We start from the raw sequence: 27813 nt of genomic DNA, 5'->3' as shown, positions 1-27813 counted from the left end.
CTAATCATACTTTCTATGGCAAAATTAACCCCCTCATGTTGTTCCTTTTTAAATTGGGTGTTTTCAGACTTAACACTTCATTCCAATCAAGATGGCTTCTGGTGTGCCATACTTTTGTCATAAGTAAGACTGTTAGCGCTCTAGTTGTTCTTTAGAACACTCTGGGACATTCTGTCATTGGGCTATACTTGGGGTACATCTGGGTGATATTTGGGCTACATTTAGGCTCTTTTGTCTCTGGTGGCCATCATGCGAGACTATGTCAGAATTTTTTAATGAAATTGAAGAGGGTTTGAGAAGTCACTCAAAATGTGCCCTAATTTTTCTTTCTGCAGCACTAATCATAATTCATATGGCAAAATATACCCCCTCATTTTGTTCCTTTTTAAATTAAATGTTTTAAGAGTTACCACTTTATTCCAATCAAGATGGCTTCAGGTGTGCCATACCTTTGTAATAAGTAGGACTGTTAGCGCTCTAGTTGTTCTTTAGAACACTCTGGGACATTCTGTCATTGGGCTATACTTGGGCTACATCTGGGTGATATTTGGGCTACATTTGGGCTCTTTTGTCTCTGGTGGCCATTTTGGGAGACTGCATGTCAGAATTTTTTAATGAAATAGAAGAGGATTTGAAAAGTCACTCAAAATGTGCCCTAATTTTTCTTTCTGCAGCACTAATAATACCTTCTATTGCATAATATACCCCCTCATTTTGTTCCTTTTTAAATTAAATGTCTTAAGAGTTACCACTTTATTCCCATCACGATGGCTCCAGGTGTGCTATACCTTTGTAATAAGTAGGACTGTTAGCGCTCTAGTTGTTCTTTAGAACACTCTGGGACATTCTGTCATTGGGCTATACTTGGGCTACATCTGGGTGATATTTGGGCTATATTTGGGCTCTTTTGTCTCTGGTGGCCATTTTGGGAGACTGCATGTCAGAATGTTTTAATGAAATAGAAAAGGATTTGAGAAGTCACTCAAAATGTGCCCTAATTTTTCATTCTGCAGCACTAATCATACTTTCTATGGCAAAATATACCCCCTCATGTTGTTTCTTTTTAAATTAAATGTTTTAAGAGTTACCACTTTATTCCAATCAAGATGGCTTCAGGTGTGCCATACCTTTGTAATAAGTAGGACTGTTAGCGCTCTAGTTGTTCTTTAGAACACTCTGGGACATTCTGTCATTGGGCTATACTTGGGCTACATCTGGGTGATATTTGGGCTACATTTGGGCTCTTTTGTCTCTGGTGGCCATTTTGGGAGACTGCATGTCAGAATGTTTTAATGAAATAGAAAAGGATTTGAGAAGTCACTCAAAATGTGCCCTAATTTTTCATTCTGCAGCACTAATCATACTTTCTATGGCAAAATATACCCCTTCATGTTGTTTCTTTTTAAATTAAATGTTTTAAGAGTTACCACTTTATTCCAATCAGATGGCTTCAGGTGTGCCATACCTTTGTAATAAGTAGGACTGTTAGCGCTCTAGTTGTTCTTTAGAACACTCTAGGAGGCTGCAGTAGAACACAAAGGAATCAACTGACAGTCTCTGTCCTTGTTGGATTTACATGTTTTACTGAGAATGTCAGACTTCATTTTCACATGACTGAGAAAGATAATGTGAATTTACAGAAAATATGCTTTCAGTTTAGCTTATAGATCCCCTTCCAAACCACTGTGGGAAAATCATGAGATATTAGTTTTCTTTCAAACAATATTCATGATATCACAGCAGAAGTTTTTTTCACATGGTAAAATCACCTTAGAACCCACCACAATTCCTAAAACGAGTATGGTACCATCAACAAATGATTGATAATGTAACTAAAGTCCTAAAACCCTCTATTAACTACAATGCTTTTTAATGAGGTGCTATCATGTATATTGGTCCCAAGATGGCTGCCAACACTTCTTGGATGAAGTGCTGACAGCCAATCAGATCAGATGTGTGGTTAGGCTCCGCCCAGATATATATATTTTTTTGAACCTAAATTACTCAAAATCCGCTGGAGCACATATATTGAGACCTAGCAAAGGCACATCAGGCTAACAGTCCCTACAATTTTGCCAAGTTTCGTGCAAATCCATTCAGCCGTTCGAGCTAAAAGTGAGGCCAACCGCCCTATGGAAATTAACATGGGAAAAATGCGTTTTGGGACCCCCCTTTTTTCTCGGCCCCCCCTTGATGAAACCCCCCCAAATTGTCAGGGGCTGCTCAGAAACAAAATGTTCCATTTTCCTGAAACTTTCAGCCAATTCCGTCCACAAACGCCAAAGTTATTAGACATAGAATTTTCAAAAATCCCATAGAGAAAAAATCCTAACTATATATACCTACTGGCGACCGCCAGTAGGTAATATATATATATATATATATATTCACTGAAAAAACCATAGGTTATAGACCATATATAGTTAAGGATTAGCGTTTAAAAAACCTTATTTTATTTGCACAAAACCATTGAAGTTCCATATATAGTTAGTTGCACTAACTATATATCACGGACCCGCAATCCACTGCTAATGATGTCACATATTACATCATTCATGACATGGTCAGTGACATCACTGATGACATCACTGATGACATCTCAAATGACATCACTGATGACATCACTGATGACAACACCCAGTGACTGTATGTTTCTGTAAAGTTAAAATATGTCTTACATATTGAAGAATGAGTGGATGTATAAGTGTCTGGATGAAGGATTTAGTAGGTGCATGACTGACTGTATGAGAGAATGATTAAATGTGTCTCACTGAGTGCATGGGTTAGTGATTAAAGTGTCTTAATTTGGCAATCATTATTTATGTTCTTCTGTAAACTGCTGCATGTTTAAATCAGTAGCTATATCAGTAACTATATGGGTTATTGAATGGTTGCCCAAGTATTTGTATGGGAGACTGAGTATGTGTGTGGGTGGCTGGGAGGTGTATAACTCTGTGCATAGATGTGTGAGCAGTTGATTCCCTAGGGGTATGGGTTCAAAAGTGCATGTAGAAACAGCTGTATGGACAGTTGACTGTGTGCATGAGTATATTGGTGAGTGAATGGATATCTCAGTTCTACATGTCAAAGTAAGTACATATGTAAAACACACTCCATGTGAGAGTTGACATATATAAATAACTGAACATAAGAGCCAGTGAATGTGAGAGTGGCTGTATGAATCATTGTGAACTTGTATCAAAGATTGTATAAGAGAGTAAATATGTGTTAGTATATGTTTGAATAAGTAAGGTGTGTATAACTGTATAGTTGAGGAAATGGAGGTGTGATTGATTCTTTGCATGACTGACTAGGTGTGTGAGTAACTCCATGGATGTGTGACAGTCTGTGAGTGTCTGTTTACACTGAGTGTATCTAAGGTTATATTAGAGTCTGAAGATGTATTATCACATAAATGATATCATCAGTGATGTAATCAGTAATGTCAAATGAGATGTCAGTGATGTCATCAGTGATGTCATTTGAGATGTCATCAGTGATGTCATCAGTGATGTCACTGACCATGTCATGAATGATGTAATATGTGACATCATTAGCAGTGGATTGCGGGTCCGTGATATATAGTTAGTGCAACTAACTATATATGGAATTTCAATGGTTTTGTGCAAATAAAATAAGGTTTTTTAAATGCTAATCCCTAACTATATATGGTCTATAACCTATGGTTTTTTCAGTGAATTTTCAAGGTTTTGTAAATGCAAATTCCTAACTATATATGGTCTATAACCTATGGTTTTTTCTGTGAATTTCATTGGTTTTTTAAAAGCTAATATCTATAGCTGTAAAATATATTCTTTATTAAGTGACGTATCACGTAGCCCGTGAGACGCCTCATGATGCATCGCATAACCGTGACGTATCCTCTCTGCAGCGCAAACCAAACCCAAAACGTAAGCGCGCCAGAACACGCTTAAAGATATATATATTTTTTTTTAACCTTAATTAGACAAAATCCACACGTGCACATATCACAAACGTTCAAAAAACACAATATGTCGGACTCCCGTTACGCTGCCGGTTAGCTGCCCGGTTAACGTACCAGGAAGCACCTTTACCGCGAAAATTTGCAATTTTTTTTTTCACCCCCCAGGGAACTTTAATAGCCCCCTCATCAATCCTAGGGGTTCAGGAGGGGTCTGCCTTACCCCTTTCATTCATTTACACCTTTTTTTTTTCCACCTCTTGTCTCTCGATCCCACAGAGAGACAAGATGGCGGCCGCTCCAGACTGTTTACAATGATAACAGCCAATCAGCTTCTCCTCAGACTCACGTTACACTGCCGGTTAGCTTCCCGGTTAGCTGCCCGGTTAGCTGCCCGGTTCGCGTACCAAGACGCGTCTCTACGGCGAAAAAATCTTAATTTTTTTTTTTTTTTTTGGGCCCGGCGTGGCTCTATAATATCCCCCTCATCAATCCTAGGGGGTCAGAAGGGGTCTACCTTGCCCCCTTTCCTTCATTTCCCCCTTTGTTTTGGCCTCCTCTTGTCTCTCGATCCTACCGAGAGACAAGATGGCGGCCGCTCCGGATTGTTTAGAATGTTGACAGACACCGGAGAGCCAATCAGCTTCGCTTCGCAAAGTTCCGATACGCGAAAAGTTCGCGAACCGGAGCGCTGCCCGGAGCGCTGTTACAGATATATATCTTGTTTTAAACGTTAATTTCTCAAAATTCACTGAATCACATATATTGAGACCTAGCAAAGGCACATCGGGCTAACAGTCCCTACAATTTTGCCAAGTTTCGTGGAAATCCATTCAGCCGTTTGGGCTAAAAGTGAGGCCAACCGCCCTATGGAAATTAACATGGGAAAAACGTGTTTTGGGACCCCCCTTTTTTCTCGGCCCCCCCTTGACGAACCCCCCCCCCAAATTTCCAGGAGCTGCTCAGAAACAAAATGTGCCATTTTCCTGAAAATTTCAGCCAATTCCGTCCACAAACGCCAAAGTTATTAGGCATAGAATTTTCAAAAGTTCCATAGAGAAAAATCCTAACTATATATACCTACTGGCTATTGCCAGTAGGTAATATATATATCACGCATGCTGTTTGACAAACCCATGTGGGCGCGGCATGCAATTTGGGATATTAAAAAGTTCAAAATGTGTAGCCACGCACTTCCTGCTTTTCTGCCCTATGAAGAAGAGGCTTGATGCCTCGAAACGCGTCAGGGCGTCTTTGAACTATTCCTGCTTGCAAATCTGTCTGTGGCAAATAAAGGTTTGTCAACCAAATCGATGCGGAGTGGCGTCCTCTGTGCACAGGGCAATCTGTAGACAATACAAATCACACGGCAGCCCGGCTGTGGGAGTGATGCACCGCCCGTGTGAAGAGATGATGGGTCCACACGAAGGAATTATGCCGGAGTGTTTGGCGCATGGATTGCCTTTAAATTATGGACAGCTCTGCAAACGGAGCCTACTGAAAGGTATTTAATGACGGAAAAAGAAATTAAACAAGCGATAACGAAGGCGAGTGCGAGGCAAGCCACCAGAGGCTGAAAATAGAACTTCATCACCCAGCATGCTGTTTGACAAACCCATGTGGGCGCGGCATGCAATTTGGGATATTAAAAAGTTCAAAATGTGTAGCCACGCACTTCCTGCTTTTCTGCCCTATGAAGAAGAGGCTTGATGCCTCGAAACGCGTCAGGGCGTCTTTGAACTATTCCTGCTTGCAAATCTGTCTGTGGCAAATAAAGGTTTGTCAACCAAATCGATGCGGAGTGGCGTCCTCTGTGCACAGGGCAATCTGTAGACAATATATATATATATATATATATATATATATATATATATATATATATATATATATATATATATATATATATATATATATATATATATATGTATTACCTACTGGCGGTCACCAGTAGGTAGTTATAGTTAGGATTTTTTTCAATGTTAAATCTTAAAATTCTATTTGGAATAACTTTGGCGCCGGTTGACGAATCTGCCTGAAAATTTCCTGAAAATGGCCTCGAGGGGTTCCGGTCCTTCCCTGAAAGTTTGGGGGGGATACGTTAAGCGGGGGCCGAGATAAAAGGGGGGTCCCAAAACGCGTTTTCCCCATGTTAATTTCCATAGGGCGGTCGATTTCACTTTTAGCCCGAACGGCTGAATGGATTTCCACGAAACTTGGCAAAATTGTAGGGACTGGTAGCCCGATGTGCCTTTGCTATGTCTCAAGATATGTGCTCCAGTGGATTTTGAGTAATTTAGGTTCAAAAAAATATATATATCTATAGGCGCTCTCCGGTGCGCGCACCGGAGTGCGCTCCAGGCGCGACACGCGACTTGCGCGCAGAAAGCTGATTGGCTCTCGGGTGTCTGTAAACATTCTAAACAGTCCGGAGCAGCCGCCATCTTGTGTCTCGGTAGGATCGAGACATGAGAGGTGGCAAAAACAAAGGGGGAAATGACCATAAGGGGGCAGAGTAGACACTCCCTGTACCCCTAGGTTTGATGTGGGGGCCATTAAAGGGCCCCCCGGGGTCTCACCCCCTTTTTTTTTTTTTTTCGATTTTCGCGGGGGAAGCGCCTGGTGCGCGCACGGGGGAGCGTATCGAGGAGGGTACTATGGAAAAATAATCACTTTAAAACATTGTATGTTTATTAATTGTTTTTTTTAAATTTTTTTATTTTATGTAAGTACCTACATGTAGGTACTAATGAAGAGACTTAAATTTAATGTTCACCATCTTCTTTGTAGACATCTTGCATGTTGTTATTGTATTTTTTGTGGTATATGGAATTCATAACATAGTCTGTCTGGAAAGGAGAAACAGATCTTTTAAGCACTCCCTGAGAATTTCTAGGGGATCATGAGTAGTCTATCCTGCTCACTTATGAAAATGAGGTGTAAAATATTCATATGAGATAATATAGTGGGAGAAAGGTAGTAACTATGAGTAAACTTACTATGTAACAGAAAAATAGTTGAACAGTATACTATAAGTCTCACTTTATATTTTAAACATTTTTGGTAATACTTTATGAATTACATATAAAAAAGAATATTGTCTGAAACAATTGAAATTATTAAAGATAAATTTATTCCTCTGATTCTTTTTCATAATTTAATAAAATTTCTAACATAATATTGTCCGGAATTTCCTCATAATTATATGTACATGATTCCATTTCTTCCAAACATTCTATAAACTGTTCATCCAAAGAGTCATCCATGAAATCAACTTCTTTTTTTTCATCTTCTGGTTTTTCCACCTTTACTTTGATAGAAGTACCATTTGCCTTATTTTCTCCTTCCATTTTCTTTCTGAAAATTGCATACAAATTAACTATATTAGTAGAGCTAGGGTACTGTATACCAGAGAAGCCTAACTCAATCCATAACTATTACAGAGAAGTCTATCTCTATCTCTAACTATTAAAGAGGGATAGCATATCACTAACAGAATATTTTTTCAGAAATAAACTTAAAGTGTACAATATACTTCCATAATTAGAAGTTACCTTAGAGAAATTAGTTGAAGTTGTCAGTGAAATTTGTTTTCAAGTGTACTTCTGGAAGCAGTAGTCAAAATGGCTGTGTTTCCCTCTCTTCTTTTATATATATTCTTGTACTTAACCAATCAAACGTCAGGAAATAATCGTAGAAAATGAAAGATACTTTTTAATTGGTTGTAAATTCTAACATTACAAGTGTGTTTTTGTCATGTAATTTACCTCAGGATATTTAGACAGGCCTGTAGCCTAAATGTCTCAATGGAATTTCACCAAATTTGGGCAAATGGTAGGGACTGCTATATAGTAGGGCCTATTCTATATTTGATGAAAGTGTCTCCAGTGGTTTTTTTGTAAATTGCTTTCCCACCTTTTTTTATCGAGCGCTTAGCGGTGCGCGCTCCTTTACGCGCACTGGCAGCGTTACGGGAGTCCTCCATTTTGTGTTTCGGAACAATCGAGACACAAGATGGAGGGTAAACAATGTTCGGAATGGATAGAAGGGGGAACTGTAGAGACTTCTTGACCCTCTAGGTTTTCTGAGGGGGGCTTAGGAGGCTCATAAACGTAAAAAAAAAAAAAAAATCTTTAATTTTCCACGGGGGTAGCGCCTGGTGCGCGCACCTTTAAGCGTACCCGAAAGCGTACTTTGGTGAAAAATAGTGAAAAAAGTTAGAAAAAAATAAACGCTTTGAATGATCAGAGTTAGGGTAGCTCTGAAAAGAGCTTTTGGGTTCTGTGGTTGATTTAGGTACCTACAAGTAGGTTCCAATACACATTCTTAAATTCAGGAGGAATATTCTATTCCCCTCATCTGAGAAGTGCACTCCATCTCCTCTGTAGATGTCTTGCATGTTGTAACGCAAGTTATTATTGTATATTGAACCCATTCCATAGTCTCTCATGTAAGCAGAAACAGATTTATTTACATGTTTCCGTGCTTTCTCAAATTGTGGACCAAATTGGTTGGACCAGTTCCATTTCTGTCTTTGGCATATATTGGAATATACCAAGGCAGTGTGGGGAAAAAGTATCATCAATTGATGAAAGGTGTCCTTTAATAGCATTTCCAGACCTACCCCAGTTAATGTGCCTAGATCGTTTCCACCACAGTGCACAATTATAAGGTCAGGTTCTGGCAGATGCAAAAAGGTTTTCACCAATGGTATCAATTGGTGACATTTTAATCCTCTGTGGCCAATCCACTTGATTTCCACATTTGATAAATCAAGGTTATGAAAATTTCTGCTAGCTGCATACCTTTGAGCCCAGTGGATGTAGCTATGTCCAATAATCCAAACAGAGTACATGATGTGAGAAGGTTCTGGTCCAGTCAGATGAAGTGTGGGAATGAAATGGCAGTTGGAACAGTAGGAGTTCACAAAAAAATAATTGTGGAGTTTCTCTGCTCTTGAATCACAAGCAATGATTGGTGGATTCAGATAGTTGAAAACTGAAAGTTAGGGTGCATGGTTATGTTGTGTGAAAGAAGCAATTTGAATGGTTTAAAAAAAGTCACCAAAAGCAAAAATACCCTGTATAGGCTGCTGTATTGAGAGGTCAAACATCCTTGCTGAGTTAATTTGCAACATTGTAAGATAAACTTTTGAACCTTACAGTTCAGTTAGGAGGGAGTTGCTATGGTAACAGATAGAAAGGTTTGAGAGGGGGATGGGTGTTGGTTTGAAAATAGTGAGGGAAGAGTTTTCATTGGTTGAATTAAGGCATATGTGTACAAAGATAGAGATTTTCTATGCCAGTCTTGGTTTCAGTGTATTGAGAGCACACCTTTTCCTCTGCTAAAGAAAAATTGGTGTGTGTGTCTGACACTGTTTTCAATCTCCAAAAGCATTTGTAAAGGTAAGTAATGATTCATTTAATTTAGATAGAGATTTATTTGCTCTATGGAGAATATTTGGAAGCAGATAGTTTTGTTTTAGAAGTGAAATTGTATGTTAGTATATAAGTCCTGCACAGTGTTTCTTACATGTTATTTAAAAATCGATTTTGGGTGCAAATGAATGGTATTTTTATTTGGCCTTTTTTTATGATTGCCATGTGCAGTTGATGCATCACTTTAAACATGGGTAATAAGTGATGCACTGGTGGCGCAAGGCCTTTATAAATGAGGCCCTGACTTTGTTTGATGATATTGAGTGGTTGTACTTAGGTTCTGCGCAGTGTTTCTTACATGTTATTCAAAAATCGATTTTTGGGTGCAATTGATTGGTATATGTATTTGGCCCTTATTTATGATTGCCATGTGCAGCTGATGCATGACTTTAAACATGGGTAATAAGTGACGCACTGGTGGCGCAAGGCTTTCATAAATAAGGCCCTGACTTTGTTTGATGATATTGAGTGGTTGTACTTAGGTTCTGCGCAGTGTTTCTTACATGTTATTTAAAAATCGATTTTGGGTGCAAATGAATGGTATTTTTATTTGGCCTTTTTTTATGATTGCCATGTGTAGCTGATGCATGACTTTAAACATGGGTAATAAGTGACGCACTGGTGGCGCAAGGCTTTCATAAATAAGGCCCTGACTTTGTTTGATGATATTGATTGGTTTTACATAGGTTCTGCGCAGTGTTTCTTACATGTTATTGAAAAATCGATTTTTGGGTGCAATTGATTGGTATATGTATTTGGCCCTTATTTATGATTGCCATGTGCAGCTGATGCATGACTTTAAACATGGGTAATAAGTGACGCACTGGTGGCGCAAGGCTTTCATAAATAAGGCCCTGACTTTGTTCGATGATATTGAGTGGTTGTACTTAGGTTCTGCGCAGTGTTTCTTACATGTTATTCAAAAATCGATTTTTGGGTGCAATTGATTGGTATATGTATTTGGCCCTTATTTATGATTGCCATGTGCAGCTGATGCATGACTTTAAACATGGGTAATAAGTGACGCACTGGTGGCGCAAGGCTTTCATAAATAAGGCCCTGACTTTGTTTGATGATATTGATTGGTTGTACATAGGTTCTGCGCAGTGTTTCTTACATGTTATTCAAAAATCGATTTTTGGATGCAATTGATTGGTATATGTATTTGGCCCTTATTTATGATTGCCATGTGCAGCTGATGCATGACTTTAAACATGGGTAATAAGTGACGCACTGGTGGCGCAAGGCTTTCATAAATAAGGCCCTGACTTTGTTTGATGATATTGAGTGGTTGTACTTAGGTTCTGCGCAGTGTTTCTTACATGTTATTTAAAAATCGATTTTGGGTGCAAATGAATGGTATTTTTATTTGGCCTTTTTTTATGATTGCCATGTGTAGCTGATGCATGACTTTAAACATGGGTAATAAGTGACGCACTGGTGGCGCAAGGCTTTCATAAATAAGGCCCTGACTTTGTTTGATGATATTGATTGGTTGTACATAGGTTCTGTGCAGTGTTTCTTACATGTTATTGAAAAATCGATTTTTGGGTGCAATTGATTGGTATATGTATTTGGCCCTTATTTATGATTGCCATGTGCAGCTGATGCATGACTTTAAACATGGGTAATAAGTGACGCACTGGTGGCGCAAGGCTTTCATAAATAAGGCCCTGACTTTGTTTGATGATATTGAGTGGTTGTACTTAGGTTCTGCGCAGTGTTTCTTACATGTTATTTAAAAATCGATTTTGGGTGCAATTGATTGGTATATGTATTTGGCCCTTATTTATGATTGCCATGTGCAGCTGATGCATGACTTTAAACATGGGTAATAAGTGATGCACTGGTGGCGCAAGGCCTTTATAAATCAGACCCTGACTTTGTTTGATGATATTGAGTGGTTGTACTTAGGTTCTGCGCAGTGTTTCTTACATGTTATTCAAAAATCGATTTTTGGATGCAATTGATTGGTATATGTATTTGGCCCTTATTTATGATTGCCATGTGTAGCTGATGCATGACTTTAAACATGGGTAATAAGTGACGCACTGGTGGCGCAAGGCTTTCATAAATAAGGCCCTGACTTTGTTTGATGATATTGATTGGTTGTACATAGGTTCTGCGCAGTGTTTCTTACATGTTATTCAAAAATCGATTTTTGGGTGCAATTGATTGGTATATGTATTTGGCCCTTATTTATGATTGCCATGTGCAGCTGATGCATGACTTTAAACATGGGTAATAAGTGACGCACTGGTGGCGCAAGGCTTTCATAAATAAGGCCCTGACTTTGTTTGATGATATTGATTGGTTGTACATAGGTTCTGCGCAGTGTTTCTTACATGTTATTGAAAAATCCATTTTTGGGTGCAATTGATTGGTATATGTATTTGGCCCTTATTTATGATTGCCATGTGCAGCTGATGCATGACTTTAAACATGGGTAATAAGTGACGCACTGGTGGCGCAAGGTTTTCATAAATAAGGCCCTGACTTTGTTTGATGATATTGAGTGGTTGTACTTAGGTTCTGCGCAGTGTTTCTTACATGTTATTTAAAAATCGATTTTGGGTGCAAATGAATGGTATTTTTATTTGGCCTTTTTTTATGATTGCCATGTGTAGCTGATGCATGACTTTAAACATGGGTAATAAGTGACGCACTGGTGGTGCAAGGCTTTCATAAATAAGGCCCTGACTTTGTTTGATGATATTGATTAGTTGTACATAGGTTCTGCGCAGTGTTTCTTACATGTTATTGAAAAATCGATTTTTGGGTGCAATTGATTGGTATATGTATTTGGCCCTTATTTATGATTGCCATGTGCAGCTGATGCATGACTTTAAACATGGGTAATAAGTGACGCACTGGTGGCGCAAGGCTTTCATAAATAAGGCCCTGACTTTGTTTGATGATATTGAGTGGTTGTACTTAGGTTCTGCGCAGTGTTTCTTACATGTTATTTAAAAATCGATTTTGGGTGCAAATGAATGGTATTTTTATTTGGCCTTTTTTTATGATTGCCATGTGCAGCTGATGCATCACTTTAAACATGGGTAATAAATGATGCACTGGTGGCGCAAGGCCTTTATAAATCAGACCCTGACTTTGTTTGATGATATTGAGTGGTTGTACTTAGGTTCTGCGCAGTTTTTCTTACATTTTATTGAAAAATCGATTTTTGGGTGCAATTGATTGGTATATGTATTTGGCCCTTATTTATGATTGCCATGTGCAGCTGATGCATGACTTTAAACATGGGTAATAAGTGATGCACTGGTGGCGCAAGGCCTTTATAAATAAGGCCCTGACTTTGTTTGATGATATTGAGTGGTTGTACTTAGGTTTTGCGCAGTGTTTCTTACATGTTATTCAAAAATCGATTTTTGGGTGCAATTGATTGGTATATGTATTTGGCCCTTATTTATGATTGCCATGTGCAGCTGATGCATGACTTTAAACATGGGTAATAAGTGATGCACTGGTGGCGCAAGGCCTTTATAAATCAGACCCTGACTTTGTTTGATGATATTGAGTGGTTGTACTTAGGTTTTGCGCAGTGTTTCTTACATGTTATTCAAAAATCGATTTTTGGGTGCAATTGATTGGTATATGTATTTGGCCCTTATTTATGATTGCCTTGTGCAGCTGATGCATCACTTTAAACATGGGTAATAAGTGACGCACTGGTGGCGCAAGGCCTTTAAAAATAAAGCCATGAGTTGCTATTGTATAAACTTAAATATGTTGCAATTTATTGTTTATATTGTTTGCTTTTTAACATTACTTTGTTGTTTGCTAATAGTGGTCTTTCATGTGTTTTTTTAACAGAACAACAGATTCAAATCAACTTCTGAAAAGGAAGCAAAAATGCCTTCGAGGCAAAGAAATATCAAAAATACCATACGGAAAAGGAGAACATCAACAACAGACTTTATGGAATCCTCTTCAACAAGTACTTCAAAAAACACCAGAAAAGCTTCTGGTAAGCCAATTAAGTCTTTTCTTCGCAACATATGTCGTAGGAAAAAAAATGAAATTGCTAATGTGAATATACAGAAAAAGTCAACAAATCTAAAAAGGAAAGAGAAGCCCACAAAAAATGTTTCCATTGGACCAGGAGAGAAGAGAATGGTTAGCAATAGAAGGGTAAATGTTTTAAGGGACATTCGTAGGCGAATGTTTCGCAATAGGGTAGTTTTAAATTTGCTAAAAAATGATAAGAAAAGTAAACTAAAAGCTGCTTTTTACAAGAAAAAGAAAAGTGTAGAAAAGATTGTTGATCAGGCTTTTGAAGTTAAGAAAAAATTATTTATTTTAATAATCAATAGAATTAGGATACTTAATAAGGCAATGGATGTTTTCAAATCGAACAGTAGATGGAAAAGAATTATTAATCGGAGTAATTTTTGTGAAGTATTTTCTGGTGAATGGATGCATAGTTCAAGTTCTGAGCCTTTTTTCAATGAGGAGAGTTACTTTCAGGAAAATGATTTGGTGCATGCAGTTGACACCAGTGGTCGAGCATATGAGGTGAAAGATGGTTGTGTGATGGAAAAAGAGAAACTTGTCTCTAGAGATGCAGAAGAGGTGTTAGCTGATGAAGTTTTAGGGAGACGTACTAAGGGTCCAGTGTACACATGGAAATGCAGTAGTATTTGTAGTGTGCGACAGGAATCAATTGATTTGCTTCGAAATTTCTTACGTACATATAGTAAAAAAAGTCTCAAACAAAAAATGAAGATCCTGCAAGAGTTAGATCCTTGCAGAGTGAGAGAAAGCACAGGTTTGCAAGGGCATTCACTAGCATGTCTTTCTAGAAAAGTTTGTCGGAGTGTTTTTCATCATTTTAGGATGTTAGCAGTGCATCATAATAACGTAAAGAAATTAGTGAGGAAGTTGTATTATGCAAAAAGTCCTGCACTTAAGCTTAAACAGTTAAATAGTGCTCTTTTGCATGGATCTGAAGTGGATGTGAAGACTATTTGTGAGGAAATTGAGTTTTGTTATTTTGGGAACAAAGAGGACAGTGTAGAAATAGATATAGTAATGGATGGTAATGCAGAAGATAATGGACAAATTTCAAGTATTGAAAAGTTTGATGAGGAAATTATCAAGTTTAAGGTGAAATCAAGTGAGAGGCCTAATTTAACTTGTGTGTGTTGTCGACGGACTCATTATAAAATTCAGACTAGGTTAGTTGATTTATATGCAAAAAGTGAATTGGAAAATAATAGTGAATGGGAGGATTTTGTAAGTTATTTGTTGGTGGAGAATTCTTTTGATTTGAGTTTGGATCAGCGTATTTGCAATTATTGTTTGAAAAAATTAAATGAAAATAGAATGCCTGCAAGAGCAGTTTATAATAATCTTCAGTTGATAGATATTCCTTCTGAATTGATGGATCTAAATACTTATGAATCTATTTTGATTCAATGTGTCCATCCTTTTCAGGCTATTGTACGCATGGAGCCTAAGACAGGGAAATTGCCTCCATCAGATTTACTGAGAGGATTAAAGGGAAGAGTTGTTTATTTGTCTCTAGATGTAAAGAAAAATATTAATACAATTGGTGTAGAAAGAGTAGAAGAAGATCCTTTAGTTATTCTAGTTAATGGGGTTCCAACAAAGAGTAAGAAAATTTGGCAAGATTTAGTGGATGTTAAAAAAGTCAAGAAGGCAACGTTGTATTTAGTTAAAAACAATGAGTACTACAAAAATGTAAGTGTTGGAGTAGAGGAAACAGCTACAGAAGAAGATAGTGATTCTTCAGTTGGTCAAATTGAAAAAGTTGATGTGTCTAGAACTGAAGAAATATATGAACATTATACTGTTCATCCTTTGCATTCCAAAGAAGTAATGGGAAATGCAATTGACTTGTTTCAAATGAAAGCAGCAAAAGGAAGTCCCATTAGTGTATGGGAAGAAAGTTTGGAAGCTCGTTGTTTCCCACAATTATTTCTAACAGGTTGTGGTGGACGATATGATGATCGACCAGTTCAAATTCCTGCAGCTGAATACCGGACTCTAAGATTATATGCAGAAGATCCAAGGTTTCGTCAATGCATTCCATATTTATTTCATCTACTGTTTGAAAGTGATTTGTCTGGGCTTTCTTATGCAGTTAATCATATATTAAAAAGTGGACCTCATTTGCAGAATGTTTGTGCAAGGGACTTTATGGAGAAAGTTAATCTGCAAGACAGTATTTTGGAATCTCAGCTAATCAATCTCATGGCATGTCAACGTGGAACCAACGAGTATTGGTTTCGTCGTCATGGAGAATTGAAATGTATGCTAAGAAACTTAGGAACTCCTACATGGTTCCTCACTCTTAGCTGTGCTGAGTATGCATGGGACGATTTACTTCAATTTCTACGAGAGGCAAATGAAAACATACCAAATATAGAATTGAAAACACCAGGAGAACTGTGTTCTTTAGATCCAGTGAATGTTTGCAGATATTTTAATCATAGATTTGAAGCTATGATGTCTTTTATTACCAACAAAAAAAATCCTCCCCTTGGAGAGGTTTTGGATTTCTTTTGGAGGAAGGAATATCAAGCGAGAGGTGCTCCTCATATACATATGTTGTTGTGGATTAAAGATGCACCCAAATTTGGATCAGATTCAGATGAAACAGTGATGAGTTTCATTGAAGAGTATTCAACATGTGCTGTTCCAAAATCTACTGAAGAAAACAATTTAAGGCAACAAGTTTTACGTTTTCAATCTCATCGTTGTGGAAAGTACTGTCGTCGAAAATTTAAAAACAAGGAAAAGTACTACACGAAATGTCGTTTTGCATTTCCTCGACCAGTGATTTCTAAGGGAAGAGTAAATAATTTGATGTCATCTCTACGACATACTGTGACGAGAAAATCTCCCAAAAACACATATAATTTGAAAAGAAATGAAGAATCTAAGTACATCAACGATTACAACCCAGTGATTTTGTCCATGTGGAATGCTAACATGGATATTCAGTTCGTTGCAGACAACTCTATTGCTGTGGCTCGATATGTGACATCTTACATCACCAAAAAAGAAAAGACAGAACTGAAGGAAATGTGGGAGGACATTTCACATGAAAAGAGTCTAAGCAAGAAATTATACAGTTTCAGTCTTAAGATGTTGTCGCATCGAGAAATTGGAGCATATGAATGTTCTGATCGGTTATCATCAGCAAGTCTCTATGCCAAATCAAGAACAATCATTTGGGTGAGTCTTGGTCTTGCTGCAACACGAAACCGAGTTTTGAAATCTGTACAAGAAATTGAATATTTGGCGGAAAAAGAACCAAACAGTACAGATATTTTGAAGACAAATATGTTGGATACATACTATCCAAATAGAAGTACTCACCTTGAGAACACATGTTTGTATGAAGTTCTTCAAAACTACAGTTATAAGAGGAACATCACAGAAGATATCAATAATGGAAAATATGCACTCATTGGCTATGAAGGATGTCTAGTGAAGCAGAAAAAAGGCCATTTGATTAATCATCGAAAATTGAGTTGTGAAGTTCTAGACAAAAGAGAATTTTACTATTTAGCTCTTTTGCAACTCTTTAAGCCATGGCGTACAGAAGAGGAACTACTTGGAGATTTTCTCTGTTATGAAGACTCTTTTAATGCAACTAAGGATACCATAGAATGTCCTATTTTTCTAAATTATCTGCAAATGTTGAATGAAGAAATGGAGCAAGAAACCACAATTGCTGAAGAGATAGCTAGAAACAGTTCTCAAGATAGTCAGAGTTCTACTTCATTGAGCCAGGATCCACTAGGAGGACCAATTATCCAAAATGAAGCTGCCACTGCCATGGATGAGGTGGAAAGAGCTATGGAACAAGCTCAAGAGGATGGAGTTAACTTAGAAGATTTGGTAAAGCAACTAAACATTGAGCAGAAAAAGATATATGATGAAGTCACAGAGCAGATTGAACATGGATTCAGACATGAGAAAAAAGAGTGCTCATGTATATTATTTGACCCTGTCCGACTGTATGTAAGTGGAGAAGCGGGGACAGGAAAAAGTTTTCTAATTAAAGCCATTGCAAGTTATCTGCAGAAAAGGACTGATTCACCACTGTCTTGTGTTGTAACTGCTCCAACTGGTCTGGCAGCACATAACATTAAAGGGATTACTCTACATCGTTTATTGATGCTGCCAGTTGAACATGATAATAAATTGCATTACAACAAGCTATCTGGAGATGCGTGTTCTGAAGTTTCAAGAGTCTTGAAGAAAATGAAACTTCTTATCATAGATGAAGTAAGCATGGTCTCAAATCTAATGCTTGCTTTTGTGCATTTGAGAATGCAAGAAATTCTTAAAACAGACTATGATGTGTTATTTGGAGGAAAACACATTATTGTTTTTGGAGATCTATTGCAGTTGACTCCAGTAAAAGGACAACCAGTGTTTAAAATGCTCACGCATGAAGATACCAGGAAGTCCCTTGGAAGCATTGGAAATGTTAATATATGGCTAAATTTTATATATGCTGAACTGCTTCAAAATATGCGACAGGCCAAGGATGAAGATTATAAAAATATTCTACAAGATGTAAGAATTGGAAAAATGACTGAGAAAGGGAAAAAAGCTTTGCATAGTCGATTAATTTCAAATTTGTATGCAAATGAAAACATTCTTCCAGAGAATTTTTTTAAAAAAATGACTGAGAAGAAATCTGGGATATGTTTGATGCCAACTCTGCAAGAATGTTCCATCTTCAACCAAAAAATGTTAGACTTAGAAAATGAAGAGATTGTGAAACTGGAAGCAATAGATAAAATAGAGCATATGGGTGCAACAATTGTTTTGTCAGAAAATTTGAAAACTAAATTGCATTCATTGGAGAAAAGTATTTCAAAAACAGCTGGTTTTGAAAAGACTCTGAATGTGTGTTTAAATTGTCGTATCATTTTGAGAAGGAATTTAAATGTTGAAAGCGGTCTGGTAAATGGAGCAATGGGTTATGTTGTTGATTTTGTGAATTACAGAAATAGAGATGGAATTGAATTTTTAAAAATAAAATTTGATGGCATTGAACAAGTACAACAAATAAGTCGTTGTTCTGCTAGATTTTTACTTGTAAAAGACTTATATGTTCGCCGAAAACAGTTTCCTGTTTGTTTGGCGTATGCGGTGACAATTCATAAATCTCAAGGTTTAAGTGTAGATAGTGCATTGGTGAACATTGGAAGATCTGTGTTTAAAGAGGGTATGGCATATGTGGCATTATCTCGAGTCAGAACTTTATCAGGATTGTACTTGATTGCGTGTGATGAGACAAAGATTTCTGCCAATCTAGATTGTGTTAAAGAATACAATAGGTTAAGAAGAGAGTATGCTCCACATTTGCCTCAATATCCTCTGTTTGAAAAACGTGTGGTAGGCCGAAAAAGAAGAAATGAGGATAATTGTAGTGAGGTAGTTGCAAAAAGACAAAAAGTAGAGAAAACTGTAATTGAAAACAGGAAGAAAAAGAATTGTGGAGAAAATGTTGTTGGATTTCAGTTTGAAAATAGTTCTGGTGTCAACTGCTATGCTAATGTAGTGGTTAATGTTGTTTTTTTTCTTAAAAGTTTACAAGAACAGATTGTTGAAAATCGGGATCAAAGATTGTGTGGTTTATTGAATTCTGTGTTTCAGAAATGTAGCAGTGTTACAGCACAAATAGAAAGTGTAACAGAAATTCGAAATATTTTAGATTTGTGTTCTGGTCAAGATAAATTTTCACAGAACATTCAGCAGAATTGTCAGGAATTTTTAATGTATATGTTTGGTGTTTTGGAAGATGAAGGTGTAGATGTAGATAATCTTTTCAGTCTTTCTTATCAATGGCAGCATGACTGCCACAATTGTAGTTTATCAAGTACTACTACAATAGACACTGAAAGATTTATATATTTGACTTTACCAGACTGTAAATCAGTGTCTTTTAAAAATCTAGTTAAAGCAGCAGATCATAATATGGTGTGTACCCAATGTAACTGTACAATGCTGTCCACATTATTTATACAAAGGTATGGGCAGTATATTATTTTAGTTTTCCAACGATGTAGACCTGATGGAACTAAATTGACAACTTCTATCAAAAATTTTGTGGCTTCTCAGTTATCAATTTCTGGAAGGACCTTTACAACTGAAGCTATTATTTATCATGATGGATCTTCGACCACCTCAGGACATTATACATGCTACTTAAAATCTGAAAATGGATGGAGTTACTGCAATGATTCTCATTTAACTTATAAACAACGTTTGCCTTATGACTCTACAAATTCTTATCTAGTGTTTTTAAAACCAAAGTTTTAGTAAAGGGAATTGGCCTTTGAAGACGGGAATAGTTAATAAAAGTTAGTTAGTTAGTTAGTTAATCTAATATTTTAAATTATTTATCTCATGTAGATACTTTAAGTGGATCTCAAAGTAAAAAATACTGATATATCTGACACAAATTGGCCGTGAGGAAAATGTAAGATATGATGTTGTTAGATCTTTTTTCATAGGAAGTTGATGAAATCGAAGTTATAGAGCACAGCAGACTTTTTTTCACCAAAAGGACCTTCACTATCTGCAATCTCATGTAGATACTTTAAGTGGATCTCAAAGTAAAAAATACTGATATATCTGACACAAATTGGCCGTGAGGAAAGTGTAACATATGATGTTGTTAGATCTTTTTTCATAGGAAGTCGATGAAATGGAAGTTATAGAGCACAGCAGACTTTTTTCCACCAAAAGGACCTTCACTATCTGCAATTTGGTCTCACGGAAAAGTAAGTGAATCAAAGATTAGTGTACTTATATGAGATGTATGTTTGAATGGGTTTTTTTAAACACAATCTTTTAGATTGTGTTTTTTTTTTCCCGCTGTTATATGATGAAGACTTTGATCTCACTAATTTAAGTGAAATTCAATATATTCTGAGAACAGCAAAAATAAATAATGTAACATATTGTAGAAGTTATTGTGTAGTTTGCATTGTGTAATTTATATTGTGTTCACATTGTCTTATACTCATTTTCTTTTTCACCCTTATTTACCTCTCTTTACTAATTTACACTCTTTTTTCATACATACATATACTCACTCATCATATGTAGTGATACACCTATACATCCTGTTACACACTGACAGTCATCCAAAAGTTACTCACACACATACTCACACATGCAAATAAACTATTGAACATCCATCTATTTGAATATGTGTTTCAAGGGTTACATTACACTGAAAGGAGGTCTGTCACTCTGTGACAAGGATGGTGTCATCAGTGATGTCATGAGTGATGTCACTGACCATGTCATGAGTGATGTAATATGTGACGTCATCAGCAGTGCATTGCAGGCGCGCAAGTTATAGTGAGTCCGACTAACTATAACGTGGGAATTTCAATGGTTTTATATCAGTAAAATTTCCAGCTAACTATAACTGGTGTGAAACCTATGGTTTTTTCAGTGAATTTAATAGGTTTTTTAAATGCTAATTCCTAACTATAACTGGTGTGAAACCTATGGTTTTTTTCAGTGAATATATATATATATATATATATATATATATATATATATATATATATATATATATATATATATATATTACCTACTGGTAGTCGCCAGTAGGTAGTTATAGTTAGGATTATTTTGTATAGGGAATTCGCAACATTCTATTTGGAATAACTTTGGCGCCGGTTGAGGAATCTACCTGAAAATTTCCTGAAATTTGCCTCGCGGCGCTCCGCTCCTTCCCTGGGGGGGGGATTCGTCAAGCGGGGGCCGAGATAAAAGGGGGGTCCCAAAACGTGTATTCCCCATGTTAATTTTTATAGGGCGGTTGGACTCACTTTTAGCCCGAACGGCTGAATGGATTTCCACCAAACTTGGCAAAATTGTAGGAACTGGTAGCCCGATGTGCCTTTGCTATGTCTCAAGATATGTGCTCCAGTGGATTTTGAGTAATTTAGGTTAAAAAAATATATATATCTATAAGCGCGCCCCGATACGCGCACCAAGGCGTGTACCAGCGCGCTACGCGAGTTCCCGCGCGGAAAGCTGATTGGCTCTTGGGTAGCTGTCAACATTCCAAACAGTCCGGAGCGGCCGCCATCTTGTGTCTCGTTAGGATCAAGACACAAGAGGTGGCAAAATCAAAGGGGGAAATGACCAAAAGGGGGCAGAGTAGACCCCCCTGACCTCCTAGGTTTGATGTGGGGGCCATGGGGGAGTGCCCGGTAGGCGCACCGGGGAGCGTACCGGGGAGCGTACCATGGGGAAAAAAGAATGACAGAGTTTTTAAAAAATTTAGCCTTTTTTTATAAATTAGAGGTAGTTCTAAAAAGAACTGTTTTTTTCTTCTTTTTGTTGTTTTATATTTTTTTATTGTTTTTTTGAACATTTTGTACTTTTTTTTGGCTTTTATGAACAATTTTATATTTTTTTGTTATTTTTATGGGGACAAACAAAAAACAGGGAATTGTAAACGGCTTAACTGGAGCAAAAAAAAGCAGGAAAAAAATAAGGGTTTTTTTGGCAATTGTGGTTGTCACCAGCACGGTTGATGAGTTTAATCCTTTTCTCACCATAGGTAATTGTTTTTCCACAAAATATACAATTGATTTTTTATTGTCCAAACTGTGGTTGTATGTTTGGGACCATCTCCCTTGTCTCTGGACCCGATGGAGTGGGTTGCTTACTTTTGGAGGTGCTGGGAGAAGATTGCGGAGGGTTTCTGGTCATTTCTCGGACCTCTGCCGCAGCATAGTTATTAGGGTGCCGGCGTTGCATGTGGTGAATCATGGTGTTATTGCCAAAAGAGTACTTTTTGTTAGGGTTCCCCCTTGAATGTACAGTGTCACAGATTAGAAAAGTAACCCTTGGCGCATTTACTTTCTTGAGGTCCTTTGGGATTAAAAAAAACTCCCAGATAATGTGCTCCTTTGGCTTATATGGGGTAGTATCTTCAGGCAGGAACCTCCTCCTCTCCTCCTCCTCCTTCTCCTCTTCTTCATCTCCACCACTGTGGTGTTGTGGTGGTCCTCTTGGTGGTGGTGGTGGCTGAGATGCTCCTGCTGCTGCTGCTAGTGTAGCCATTTCTGAGTACAAATATGTAGTAATAGCTCTGGAAACAGGTCTTCCTCACTCAAAGTACAAAGTGAGAATGAGGAAAAAAGGTGGGGGCTTTCATCATTAGGAAAACAAAACTGTCCTGAACCAATGAAAAGTGTTATTTTCAGGTCACATGACCAGGTCTTTCATCATTTGGAAACCAAAACTGTCCTAAACCAATAAAAAGTGATATTTTTAGGTCACATGACCCGACGCGCTTACGCTACGTGCCCCGGGGCGCGCCCAGGGACGGGTAGCGTAAGCGCGTCAATTGCTTACGTAGCGCGATCGTATACGCTCAAGTGCCTCCGGGTGCGCTTACGCCATGCGTATCACGCGGACGTGGCTAGGCAATACGTCACGATGATGTTTTCGCTCGCGGCAATAGCGCTAACGGGACGATCACCCGTACGCGCCCCGGGGTTCGCCGCAAGACTGTGCTTACCGGTGCGCTCACCGGGACGCGCACCGGGAGCGCTCCAAGGCAAAATAATTAAAAAAAATAAAACATGAACAATATACATAAAAAAATAGTATTACATAAATATACAATATAGGATTCATTATAAAAAGTATTACATTTCATAGCTATAGAAATTTGCTATTAAAAAACCTTTGAAATTCACTGAAAAAAACATAGGTTAGAGGCCCTATATATTGTTAGGAATTACCATGTCATGAGTGATGTAATATGTGACGTCATCAGCAGTGCATTGCAGGCGCGCAAGTTATAGTGAGTCCAACTAACTATAACGTGGGAATTTCAATGGTATTATGTCAGTAAAATTTCCAGCTAACTATAACTAGTGTAAAACCTATGGTTTTTTCAGTGAATTTAATAGGTTTTTTTAAATGCTAATTCCTAACTATAACTGGTGTGAAACCTATATATGTATATCGTTTAGGAGGAGATCTGTGCTCCTGCTCAAGTTTGCTCTGAGCACTATTGCAGTGCTCAGACACAAAAATAACAGTATCACACAACTGGCAGTATAGTACATCTTTAGTATATGTAGGATTACACTGCCTTTCCTGTCTTTGCACCTGTACAAGTGCATGTTGCCTTTCCTGTGCTGAGGGAACAGCACTGAAGGAGGATGTAGCGTCAGCAACTCTTTGCATTTCAGCATGTGCAAGGCCTGCTGGATGCATTGATTTTAAATGACGCCACATGGCTTTTGTCCTAAAACTATACTGGTGCTTGGTGTCTCTTGAAAACTCTTCTCCACACTGTTTGCATGTGACTATTTTTGCAGACACCTTTTTGGCACCCTCAGGTATAACAAAATAACCCTTACAAGGGATTTCTTGATGTGCTTTGAGTTCACTGGTGCACTCCTTGGTTCTGCAACCTTCTCAATGGATTCTGAATAAGATGACATATTCAGTTTTAAAAGTACAGAAAAGCACTTTCAGAAAGGAAAAGTAGAAACCAGGTCAGTAGCTGTTTATAGAAAAAAATTCAAATAAAAATATAGTAAAAATGATGGATTCTGTTTTTGGCAACTGATGATATTGATGTTACCCAATGATAATCCCTTTGATGGTTGAATCTTCACTCTTGGGATCCTCTCGCAAACCTCCCACAGGTGTCTCAGGGGGATACAAAAACTTGGAAAACATTATTGTATGTTTTTTTTTTGTTATAATTGTTTTTATTATTTTCAATAAGCAAAAAGGATTGAGATCGATTCAAGTGATTGTTACAATGATAGAGTATAAGACAGCAAATCATAATAGGTAGACATTCACATCCAAACAGAGGAGAGCATCTCGGCATCCAACCATTACGGTAATATGCGTACGGGCATTGAGTACAATCGAATAAGGTTATGAAACAGGTATGACACTGTAAAGATAACATTGCAATACAATACAGAACGTTGACAGTTAAAAGGAAAAACACACACTTAGTGCTGCGGGTCCTGTGCCCCAGTATATCATTCGAGAATTAAAAAAAAAATGTGATTGAAAAAAAAGCTTATATTTTCCTCCTTTTACCTTTTTTTTGTGTTTTAGTTTTGTTTCCCCTCTTTGGTTGCATGTACAGTTAACACATTAATTGCAATGAATACCAAAAACAGAATTGACAGCAGCGAGAAAAATCCATACCAATGCTCATCTTACCCCTTTAGGAACAATGGAGCTCATAGATTGGGATTGGTGTTCCTCCGTTATCTTGACTATATACGAACGGAATGGGCCCCAGATGTCAACTGGGCGGGAGGTCAGAGGGACAAGTGTGGAATATTTAACAGAGTTAACATTACAGAATGCCATGCTCCGGAGCCAAGATTGTGCACTCGTAGTACGTTTAGCACACCAGAGCAATGCGACTTCGCGTTTTGCTAACAAAAAACTAAGGGCAGCGAGCTTACGGACTGAACGTGGGAAGTTGGCAACATAGCCCAGTAGAGCTATTTCGGGGGTAGGGATTAATTCAATACCCAGTATATCGCCGAAGATGGGATGTACCTTAACCCAGTAGTCACAGAGAAGAGGGCAGGCCCATGACAGGTGCGCCTGGGGAGCCCTACACTTGGGACAACAATGAGGCCTGCAGGGATCAATCTTGTGTGAAAGAGCGGGGGTGTGATAAAGCCGTCTCAGAAACTTGAAGTGAATGAGTTTGTGTCTACTGCTGATGGACACATCCCTCGTGGCTCTACAACATAGTGCGCATTGGTCGTCCGCTGTTGGCCTACCCAAATTACTCTCCCATGCGCGTACCTTAGAGTCCAAGGAGGGGAGCGAGGCCACACATTGTTTATACAGCTTAGAAACCATATGCGCTCCTGTCTGGCTTTGTATAATAAATGTAAGCGGTGTATTTTCAACAGGGGGAACCGGGATTGTAGGGAACGCCGCACGCAACATAGACCGCACTCTAGTCAATACAAAAGAATCCAAGAATGATCGGTCAGCAAAAGGATGGTCTTCAGATATTAAAAAGGCATGCCCCTCGGGGAAGAGGTTGCCTATTGTATGGATTTGATATTTGGACAACGTTCGCTGGACCACTGAATCCCTGGTTATGGGAAGCCAATGAGCATTGAGCAAAGGAGGGTGGGAGAGTACAATTGGTCGAGACAAAGCAATCTGCGTGTTCTATCCAGGCCCAACAAGTGGACGAGACAGTCTGAATAGCATGCGGATCACGAGGAATACCCTAGGGGAGAACACTGGGAAGGGGCGCAGGGTGCACTAGGTCAGCTTCAGGCTTCAAATACAGAATCCGGGCGTCCGCATGAAACCAGGAGTGAGCATAGGAGCATTGTGCCACTAAAAAATAGAGATAAAAGTCAGGGACTCCAAAACCGCTGCTTTCATACGGGAGTATTAAGACACGCCAGGACACGCGTGGAGTCTTGTCTCCCCAAACTAAACGTAGCAATAAGGATTGTAATTGGGAAAATAAAATCTTGGTGAGTGGAACCGGGATATTGTTAAAAAGATACAAACAACGAGGGGGAACCACAATTTTTATTATGGCTATCCTACCAGCCATGGATAGAGGGAGGCGAATCCAGCGCTCAAGATGGTCTTCCAGAAAATCCAAAGCCGGACCATAATTCAAACTGATTATGGAGACTGTGTCTAGGTGGACATGCACACCTAAATATTTTACCGACTCGGCATTCCATTCCAAAGGAAAGGCGCAAGTCCACCGCACAGTGGCGGGGGTGAGCGGAAAGATGACGGACTTGTGCCAATTGATGCATAGGCCAGAATATTCCCCAAAGCGGATTATTTCAAGCACCAAGGGTTCCAAGTTAACCTGAGGCATTCTAACATATAAAATGGTGTCATCCGCGTATAGTGACATCAACAGCGGGCCCGTGCGAAACTGTAGACTGCGGTGCAGAGGCCTCTCCTGGAAGTGACGAACCAAAGGGTCCATTGCAAGGATAAATAGCAACGGGGAAAGGGGACACCCTTGGCGAGTGCCGCGCGACAGTGAAAATTGCTCTGAGATAGTACCATTTAAGCTCAGCTGGGCCCTAGGCGCCGTGTACAACAAGGCCACTGTGGACACAAAAACCTCAGGCATACCCATACGTCGCATAACGGACAAAAAGAAAGGCCACTCCAGGGAGTCAAATGCTTTTTCAGCGTCCAGGAGCACAGCCGTGGCCGGGGTGGAGGGATTTATTCTATGTAATACAGCAAACAATGTCCTCAAGTTCAAGGAAGTGGAGCGGTGCGGGACAAATCCGGACTGAGCTGGTGAAATGATGGATTCCATCAACAGCGAAAGTCGGATGGCCAGGACCTTGGCAAGGATTTTATTATCGAGATTTAGTAGGGAGAGGGGTCTATACGAGCTACAAGAAGTGGGGTCCTTCCCAGGTTTTGGGAGAAGAACAATGACCGCCTCGCGTAGAGTAAGCGGTAAGACACCAGAGTCCAAGTCCTCTGCATATACCTCCACCAGCTTAGGGACCAGTTCTTCCTTATATGCTTTATAAAAATCAGCTGAGAAGCCACCGAGACCCGGTGCCGAGGAGCCTCTCAAAGCATCAATGGCTTTGACTATGCAGTCCTGAGTGATGGGAGCGGCCAGGATTTCCTGCATATACTTCTCGAGATACACCATGGCGATTTCGTTTAAATAAGGCCCGGGATCACTCTTGTCTCCCGATAGCGTGAAGGAGTATAGGGTTTTATAATAAGACATAAATGTGTCACAAATATCAGGGGTAGAATGGTGAACCGCATACCTTGTGTCTACAATTTCTGTAATGTATGCTGCATGATGTGGAGGTCGGAGCATCTGGGCTAATAACTTACCCGGCCTATCACCGTCCCCATATTGTCGTGCTGTATATTGTTTGCTCAGAAACCGCAACTCCCTGTCAGCAGCCTCTCGAAATTCCAGCATTAGCTCCAGGCGTCTGGCCTCTTTAGCCCCCGTCGGGTCGTCTAATAATTCCTTGTCTACATTTGCGATGTCATCCTCACCACGAGTCAAGGTGGAGCGAATGTCCCGTAAGGCACTGTAACGACCGGATTTTCAGACCAGATATCACCAGCTCACCAAGACACCACCAATCCAGTTACCACTCACCCGGACAGGGAACACATCCGTCCACATAACAGCAACTGACTAGAAGAAAGGTTAGTCTTATCTTGAATAATAACACTTGACAGCTGTTCACTAAGAACTGAGGTCCCTTTATTACACAATAGCAAATTATAACATCACAATAACTAGCAATCTAGACATAGCCTGAAAAGTAAAGGGAAATAGGTACATCTAAGGAATACACAGATCTGCGGGGTCTCTTTATTTCAATGGCAAATAAGAAAGCT

The sequence above is a fragment of the Lissotriton vulgaris genome, chromosome 8, assembly GCF_964263255.1.
Source record: "Lissotriton vulgaris chromosome 8, aLisVul1.2, whole genome shotgun sequence".
NCBI lineage: Eukaryota > Metazoa > Chordata > Amphibia > Caudata > Salamandridae > Lissotriton > Lissotriton vulgaris.
Note: the sequence above shows the minus strand (reverse complement) of the source record.